The following is a 9466-nucleotide window of genomic DNA, read 5'->3' as shown; positions in this document are numbered from 1 at the left end:
TCTCTCTCTCTCTCTCTCTCTCTCTCTCTCTCTCTCTCTCACACACACACACACACACACACACACACACACACACACACACACACACACACACACACACACTACAATATACTGCCAAACAGGTTAGATGAGTACAGGTACAAGAGGAGGACGGGCTAATGCTAATGTCAGTAAACACACACACACAGGCGCACACACACACACACACACACACACACACACACACACACACACACACACACACACACACACACACACACACACACACACACAGCAGACAGATAGTTTGTGTCAAACACAGGCAGCACACCAGCCTGTGTAGAGGTGAACACTGAGGGCAGACAGTTACTCTAGATAGACAAACACACAGACAGGCCTGTAGGTAAGCAGTCAAATGAGTAACCAGGCAGAATGTGAAACAAGACGGCAGCTCTCCCTGTCTGCTGTAACTGGAGAAACGGACCGAAAAAAGCCTTGAGAACAGTCTTTCTGCTCTGCTGCCCCCCCCTTCTAGACACACTCAGACCGAAGCAGCCACTGGGCCATCAGCCAGCTCAGCTTTGGAAGGTAAATGCACTGATTTAGTTTGGATTGAGCTGGATGTCTGAATGTGTGCTCCTGACTTTCCTAAGGCAATATAATTAGTTCATTCTTCCGTTCATCACTGGTTGTGTTCACATGCTGCTGGTTATTCTTTGCTTAGCCGAGAATGTTCTGAAACTCAGTTCAGTAAACAGCTTGTCAGTATTTCCTACTCAGTAATGAGCAGCAGTAGCTCAGATCAAATCACGGGTAGGAATGAAATGTTGACACTCTATGCAATGCAAAAGTGAAAGTAACCACAGGCGCCAAGCTACACTTAGATGGTAATCGCAGTTCAGTTTTAATTTCTTTCTTTGAGAAACAAAGTGCTGGGAGCTGAGAATGACAGAAGGTGTAGGTGCAGCGGTTACCATGCAACACACATCATGTGAGCCCTGTGTCTGTGTACCGTGTGTGTTTGGATGACGTCCTCTGGAGGATTCTCCTCAGCAACATTCATTAACACAGGGCCAGAGGGAGAGCAAAAGGGCCCGCAGGACCACGCTGTCGACCTGCTGCAGTTTGTCTTACTGTGTTCTGCGTTTGTCTGGGGTAGGAGGTACACATAGAGAGACGGGGGGTGATATTTAACAGGTGCTGTGACTGCAGGCATCTAGCTGCTCGCTCTCTCTCTTTTGCTGTCTCGCTCTCTCTGTCTGTCTGTGTGTGTCTGTGTGTGTGTGTGTGTGCGTGTGTGTGTGTGTGTGTGTGTGTGTGTGTGTGTGTGTGTGTGTGTGTGTGTCTGAAGTTGAGAAACCTTTTTAAATCTAAAACTTTCCTCATTAAATTAAGTAAAACGAGCACAAAGGAAAAGCCCAAAAGAAACAAAAAGAGCAATGCAATAATTATAAAAACGGTGAGGTCAGTGCCCGGTAGTGGATTATAGCTCAGCACAATTACTCAAAGTCTGTAATTGGTCTTTTATTGAAAGTAGCTCTTTAATACTGTTCAAGATTTCCATTCACTGCTTTTTCGGGTGAATATGTTGTACATTTTACTTGAAAGATACAGAACACTTCAGAATACTTTAGAATAACAATGCACTAAATCAACCATTAGTTGGGATGAAGAGTATAAATACTGTATATTGGCCCCATACATTATCGAGTCATATGGAATGCATATGTGGGTTTTGAGAAAAGATACAAAATAAAAAAAGTATACTACTATTTTTTATATTAATCCTCATTATTGTTGTATTTTGTTGTATTTATTTTCATGTGTTTTGGCTCAATGTTTACAGCTAGTGGGAGAATTGTAACATATGATACACAATCTGTTACGGAATACAACTCTGGGTTGGGTTAAGTTTCTGGGTTAACAGAAGGAGCGGTGGGAAAATGTAGTTTGAGCTGGACTGACATGTTGGTGATGCATCAATAGCAGTGAGAGTGATATATTGGACAGTCATGTGGAAGAGGGAGTGTCTGCATGGGATCCCTCACCTACGGCAAGGGCATGGCTGGGTGGGGGCGCAGCTGTGGATAGTGATAGGATGAATGAGATTGTAGTTTCAGTCATGAAAAAATGATTTTGTACATATTGGACTGTGCTGAGACTTTGAGATGACTTGTTGAAGTTTGTAATTATTGATTTGAGGGAAAACTGATATGAACCCCACCCTGATTTCTTTGCCATGTCATGTCTTTGTCGTTTCTAAGATGTAGGTGACAAAACACCGCATTTTGTGACACGCCCATCTCAACTCCTACCTGTCCAATCAGCATGCAGTGGAGGGATTATCTCCATCGGGGGCAAACAAAGTCTTTTGAACATTGCTATTGTTAGTCGTGGTGTAGGAAAACCTTCCAGAACCCCTCCCAGCATGTGCCACCACACTGGTCATGAAAAACTGACTTATGATTCACTGAAGTTTAACTTGTGGAAATTTTGTGTCTCTGGGCAGAGTCATGGCAACAAATGTATGTTCTATAATAACCTTATCTGGGTTACCAGGTAACACTATATCTTAGCACAACCCACCCTCCAGCTTACTGGTGGACAACAACACAAAAACAACCACTGCTCTGTGTTCATGTCCAGAAAGGTCATTTGCTCAATCATAAAACTGTTCCCACGACTCTGTGATCCTGGCATTCAGTTGGACTGCTGGTGCTGAGTGAGGCTGAGGAGATACATCAGTAGCTCACTTTTACACGATGACTCAGGCACAAAACAAATACGATCTGTTGAGCGTCTTGACTAATGCATTCCAGTCAAATATATAGATTTCAGTCAAGGACCAGTGTCTCTGAATCAGCGCAGTTATATTTTAGAAACTTGAATCAGTTTAACATCTTAAAAACTATCCGATCGTCTGGATCAATGACTTCAGATGCTTTGTCAGTTAATGTACATCTGCACATCCAAGGGAAGAAATTGTTTTTTTCTTTTACACAATATAAGTTCTTAAAAGTATCCATCTCGTAGTTCTGTTGTATTTGATGTTGATTATGACTCGTTTGAAATATTCTCTTTAAAATGACTTACACATTGCCAAGCCTTCAATCTTTTTTTTCCCCCCTATTTAAATGTAAAGCCATTTTTGTTTGGTGTAGAAGGAAATTTTATTTACTTTTGGATTTGAAATCAGAATAAAACTGTTGATGTCTCACAGCACCATGTAAAATCCTCCCCTGCAAATCTACAACCTTATTTGTTCATAGTTGCTAATGAACAGACTACCATGAAGGTTTCACAGCTTGTGCCAGACAAGGTGAACCCTCCATGGTGCATCCGCCCAGTGTTTATCTTTGTTAAAAATCTTTACCTTCAGTTCATACATGTTTTTATCATTACTGTCACTGAGGCTAATCAGGTCTGACACAGAGTCATTAAAATAATAAGATCAAATCTCGATCAGGAAGGAGTGGTATCTTTTGGATTTAAAAATATTGGCTGATTCGGCTCTTCCAGCATCTCAGCAGGGTGCTGTGGGGGTGTCCTCAGAGGAGGAAAGAGCAGCATCATCATCCATAGATGGCTAACAAAGTTTCACCGCATGTCCATCAGGTCGCTCATCAGGTCCATTTAAAGCAACGCACGGTGGAGTCCCAGACCCCACCACTGGGCCAGTACTGCCTGCTTTGTGGGTCACTACATCAGGGCTTTAGGGCCAGTGAGGAGCGGCTGGATGAACTGCAGCTGGAACGCAGTGCCCCTGCTGGCTAGATCTATGACCCCTGCCCTCCTTCCTGTCTGGGCAAGAAGAGCACGCACTGAGGGGCCCAGTATTGGTAGTCCAAGAAAAAAAGTCCACCATAGCAGCATAAATTGTTGCCAGTAATTAAAACTCGACCTCTAAAAGACAGTTTTGTTACAATCCAGGTCCAGTTTTTTAGCCTCCCTTCCACTTTTTCTTAAACATTTCTTTAGTCCTTTTCACAATACAGTAACCCCTTGCTTGTTCGTGCCTCAGGATGAATGGCTTATATAAAATGGTATATAAAATTAAATTAATACAGATATAAGGTGGTTTAACATCAGTATGGGGAGGGATCATGAACGTTAAAATTACCGTGAATAATGAAATGTATGGTTTGTCGCTATATCGCAGAATATTGTTTTCGTGGTTCCTGGAATGTAATAATCGCGAGTAACAAGGGATCACTGTATTGTGGTCTCACAGATAAACTCCAGGGTACTTAAACCCATTCCTTTTCCATTGGAATTTATCTGGGAGCCTGATCTCCTCTACAACATCTCCCACCATCACTGTTCCCAGAGTTGACTTTGGCAGAGGAGATTTCTCTAAAGTGCTGCACAGTTGTAACAGCTTATATCTTTCTGTTTTTAAAATTGCAACAACATCATGAACATATGCAGACAATTAAATAGAAGTGGGGATATTAAAACCAGAGAAGTCTGTTCTCAACTGTCTTAACAAGACTCCAGGGCAAGAGAATAGAGCAACTCTGAGAAGGGGCAGCCCAGCCTCAGCCCTTCTGGACTTACAACCTTAAGTACACTACAGGGCCTCAGACATCTCCTGCAGGGTGATGCCGGCATCTAGGTTGTTGTTTTGTTCTACTAACACCTTTGGCAGACCGAAGAAAAAGGATGTCAACTTCTCAGGTTTCTCAGTGTATTCAGAGTGAAACTCTTCTTCATAGAAACCTGTAGCGTATCCACAGATATCTGCACCATCATGCAGCATTGTATCATCCATGGATCGCAAAGAGTGGATCAACCTCCTCTACCTGTCTTTCCTCTGCAGCACAAAGAAAAAGTGAGAAAAGAGCATCATCAGAGTAATATTACCAAATCTACTGCGTACCACCATGTCCTTGGCGGGCTCGCCCAGCAGCTCAGTTTAAGCACGCTTTTGGTCTCTGAGGGCTGTAATGAGCCCTCTCTCTCCTGTGGACTCTCTCCAGATCTCTGATAGATCTGACTAAGTGACCAGAGACACTATGACTGTAGTGTAGGCACATATTTTCTGATGTGGCTTTGCCTTACATCCCAACATTGTTGTAGAGAGCTAAAAATCACTTGGAAAAAAAAAAAAAAGTGTTCCATTAAAATTTCGGCACACTCAAATAATTAGTTTCGATGAAATCTTTCAATTTTGTTTGTTTGTTGATACAGCATGAGGTTTCAGACAGCATGATTTGTGTTTAGAATTAGGGTTTCTATGCAGGTAAACCTACCTTCTAAAATTAGGTACTCATTTCTGCTGCATTTCTGAATTTCTTCATTTAAAAATATCCAACTGTATCTACAGTTGGATCCTTGTTTTCACTCGTTGCCCTTACTCGTGGCCTGATGTGATGTCTTCCACTATAACAGAGCATAATTGAAAAGTACAACAAAATACAATCCCTATACAGCGCATTGTGCATCAACCCTCGCAACTTCCCCTCATCACAGATTTTTGGTAGGCAGTCACGTGATATCATGCGCACATTCTATTGGCTGACGGCATCTGGAAATGTGCTCGGTTCCGTGGGTCTGGGACTTCTGTGAGACCCAAAAGTAATTTAAACAGTCTATCAGAGTGTGGGAAAAGGTAATACAGATAGAAGGTGGTTTGATATCAGTATGGGGAGGGTTCATAAGCGTTTAAATTACCGTAAATAATAAGATAATAAAAATAGTTCAGAATCAGAATCAGTTTTAATTGCCATCGTTTGTTAAAAAACAGACAAGGAATTTGTTTTTGGCAGGTGGTGTCTCAAACTGTACATTCATACATTAAATTTAACTATGCTAAATACTATAAATAACTATACTAGATACAAAACACAAGATGCAAAACATAGTAGGTGGGGGGGACACAATGCACAAGTGCTGAGTGCATGTGTAAACAGGTTGCAGGGGCTGGGAGACAAATAATTTAACATTTGCGGTTTAAGTGTCTTATGGCTTGGGGGAAGAAACTGTTCTGTAATGTGGTGGTTTTTGAGAGGAGGGCTCTGTAGCGCCTCCCAGAGGGTAGACTTTTAAATAGTCTGTGTCAGGGTGTGATGGGTCTGAGATGATCTTCCCTGTCCAACTCCTAACTCTTGAGGAGTACAACTTTACACATTGTCTATGTATATACACACAGGCCGCTGACACACACACACACACACACACACACACACACACACACACACACACACACACACACACACACACACACACACACACACACACACACACACACAAGGTGAGGTGGTGATGAGGGGTAGAAGTAAAACAGAAAGATAGAAGACAAGAAAGAACGATTTTTTTTTTTGCAAAAACACTTTAATCACATTCAAACATTTTACAATTTTACATTAGATGAAAGCACTAAAGTGCTTCAGAAGAAGAAGATTGTTGTAAAAAAACTTCAATCACATTAGATGAAACTTCAAAAACACTAAACACTCAAAAACACTAAACACCAATAAACAATAGGAAATACAATTTAAAAATTAGTGCATTATATCAGGAATTTTGCAAAAGTGAGGTGGTCATCAACTAAAGTGCATAGGAAAGAAGGAAAGAATTGTTATTTACTTAGACACCTTTTTTAGCTGATCACACTGGTCAAAGGTATTTTCACAATCTATGTAACATTGTTTAATTGCTATCCAACAATCTGTAGCCTCCCTTGTGAGGAATAAGGTGCTACAGAGACCTGTTCCTGATTCCTCAGTCAGTCCCAAACTACAAATAGCTGAAGTTGTGGTGTGGATTCAGGTTGCTCCTTCAAATGGGTGTGGTCATTAATGTGGAGCTAAATTATCTGTGTCCATGTGTACCGAGATTTTCTGCTGAGGATAAACTGGATTTTCAAGAGTTTCTGAGGAAAAAAAAAAATCTGCTCAGGAAATGAGAAAGCAAAGATGCTGAGATTCCGCTGAGACTGAGATCATGGATGTGATTTTATTGAGAGGTTTTGGTCATGGCATTTACATTGCCATGAGGGTCTGTGATGTATATTTAATGACCTGTTTATCCACAAGTTCCACATGGACGGATGCCTGCATCCGTGAATTTAAGGGTGGAGGTAGCCATGGAGAATGTGTTCCCACACAAAGCAAACCGTCATCACTATGGAGTACTATAGAGCCTCTGCACCAATCTGTATCCCCAACGTCTTCTCAGGTTGCAGCTTCACATGTCAGCACAACACAAGAGGGTGTGACATCACCTGAGCAGGTGGCCCCTCATTATTACACAAAGCAGCAGCACGGAGGAAAAAAAGGGACAACTTAACACATTTAAGCTGTTGAAGTTCTGTGATCTGCGGAACTGGTGTGTGTGTGTGTGTGTGTGTGTGTGTGTGTGTGTGTGTGTGTGTGTGTGTGTGTGCGTGTGTGTGTGTGTGTGTGTGTGTTGGCTGACTTGTCACCCCAGTACTGTACTTCCAAGTTGACTCACAGATAGCTGTTTTTTTCTTTTCCATCCAGGGGTTGGAGTTTGGGTTGTTTTCATTCATAACTTTATTAGATTGGATTAGATTAGATTCCACTTTGTTTTCATTGCACATATCAGGGGTGCAAAGTAACGGAATGTTTGTGTGTTTGTATATTACTGTATGTGGAATTGTATGTGCAGGCGAGGAACAAACATTATGAAACTTTCCATTCTTTCTTTGGGTCTAGTGGTTGTTGTGAGGATTTTCACTGAAGCTTCATCATCCTTTGAATCATAGCTGGCATTCAGAGCCTCAGAGTAATACTTAGTCCAATCAATGATTGGACTAAGGTAATTTAGAGGTCTCAAATAACCTCAACCTTTTCTCAGAAAGGTTGTGTAAGAAACCAGCCCACCGGTGTGGAAGCAGACATGCTTCAGAATGAGTATCCACATCAGAACATGTTCCACATCTGATAGATTCCTGAAATGTACCTAGCAGACCAGGGAATTTCTGCAGAGTTGTATTTTCATCATATGAAAGATTAGAATTCAGAGTAAAATGAGAAAAAATATTGGTTTTGACTTGACTAGTGAAATGACACTTTAATATTAATAATCATCTGATGTCTGAGAGAGTATGAAGTGAAGTGTGATTAAGTAAAAGAGCAGTTTAGCAAAAAAAAATATCTGAATGTTCCACTGCACGACATTGCAGGAAGGTTTTGAGTGACTGCATTCTAAACAAACACTTCAACCTGTGTGCTGTTTGCCTCTCTGGTGTGTATGAGCGCCAGGTCTCATTTCTTGGACATCAAATACTGCCTTTTTGGTGCATCCCTCAGCGGCACTTCCAGATGCAGAAGGTACCCTTGTGAGTCTGGATGAGAGTAGCCTTTCATGTTCCTCCAATGGAAACCCAAAAGCATCAATATGAAACAGGACACATAGAAGTAAAGAGACTTTAGACAGACCCACCAGAGGGGGACAGGGTTCAGTGCTGAGCCATACGAAACATTTCCCTCCTATGCCAAGCCAAACATGTCACTGTTCCGTTTTCCTGAACTTCACTAAAATCATTGTTGTGTCTCAACATATCAATAGAAGTGTTTAAAGTCAAACACACGTCAGAAAGGCTTTGTGGCACATGCTAAAGGGTAAATTACATGTGCATACAGTAGTTAATATTCTACGAGCATCAGCATCTGGTGATCTAGAGTGAGGTGTTACTCAAGGTGACATTTTCACCATATGATTGCTGTTTGGTGGTGTGACGGTATAGCCCTATGTTACTAGTATTAGTAATAATGGTACAGAAGCAGTGCCATATTTTCAATACCAAGTGCTTCTTTGTAATTATTTAATGGAAATGAATAAAAAAGAAAGTTGTCAGAATATATGATAAAGAAAACATGATCTGAATGAACTGTCCTGTATCTGTCTGCATCAGGTGGATCAATCAATCAATCAATCAATCAAACTTTAATTTATATAGTGCTTAATCACATCTGTAGACATTTCACATTGCTTTACAGACAGAAAGCCAACAATGCCCTCCAGAGCAGCATAAGCGACGGTGGCGAGGAAAAACTCCCTCATTTAGGAAGAAACTCCGGGCAGGATCCAGGCTCTGGAGGGCGGTCATCCGCCTTGACCTGTTGGTTGGAAAAGAGAAATACAGTACATTGGGGAAAGAGATAGGTCAAGTAAAAGAGACAGAGGGAGAGAGAGAGAGAGAGAGAGAGAGAGAGAGAGAGAGAGAGAGAGAGAGAGAGAGAGAGAGAGAGAGAGAGAGAGAGAGAGAGAGAGAGAGAGAGAGAGAGAGAGAGAGAGAGAGAGAGAGAGAGAGAGAGAGAGAGACTGACAGATAGGCCAGTTTTAGTTTAATATCCATAGTGAGCTGTTGCTGAATTGGGGGTGGGATTTCCAGGCCTTTGGATATCCTGTCTTCCATCCGCGTTCTTCACCTGTGGAACAGAGGCTCAAAGACAGCAGCAGTATCGTGCAGCATCAAGTCCGGGATACAGACTTGATATGAGAATCATAGGACAGATCT

At 41.7% G+C, this 9466-nt stretch overlaps 1 protein-coding gene across 1 annotated transcript in view; it reads left to right on the top strand.

The window, feature by feature from the left end:
* Positions 1–307: 307 nt before the first annotated feature.
* The window catches only part of LOC137598558 (inactive N-acetylated-alpha-linked acidic dipeptidase-like protein 2), a 428247-nt gene continuing 419088 nt past the window's right edge, over positions 308–9466 (top strand). Inside the window, exons 1-2 of the mRNA XM_068318829.1 lie at positions 308–382; positions 515–567. The gene's annotated coding sequence lies outside the window, so the exon portion shown is untranslated. The remainder of the gene's footprint in view (positions 383–514; positions 568–9466) is intronic.

This window comes from Antennarius striatus, chromosome 7 (genome assembly GCF_040054535.1).
Source record: "Antennarius striatus isolate MH-2024 chromosome 7, ASM4005453v1, whole genome shotgun sequence".
Taxonomy (NCBI): domain Eukaryota; kingdom Metazoa; phylum Chordata; class Actinopteri; order Lophiiformes; family Antennariidae; genus Antennarius; species Antennarius striatus.
The sequence above is the reverse complement of the archived record's forward strand: the minus strand, read 5'-3'. Positions and strand labels throughout refer to the sequence as shown.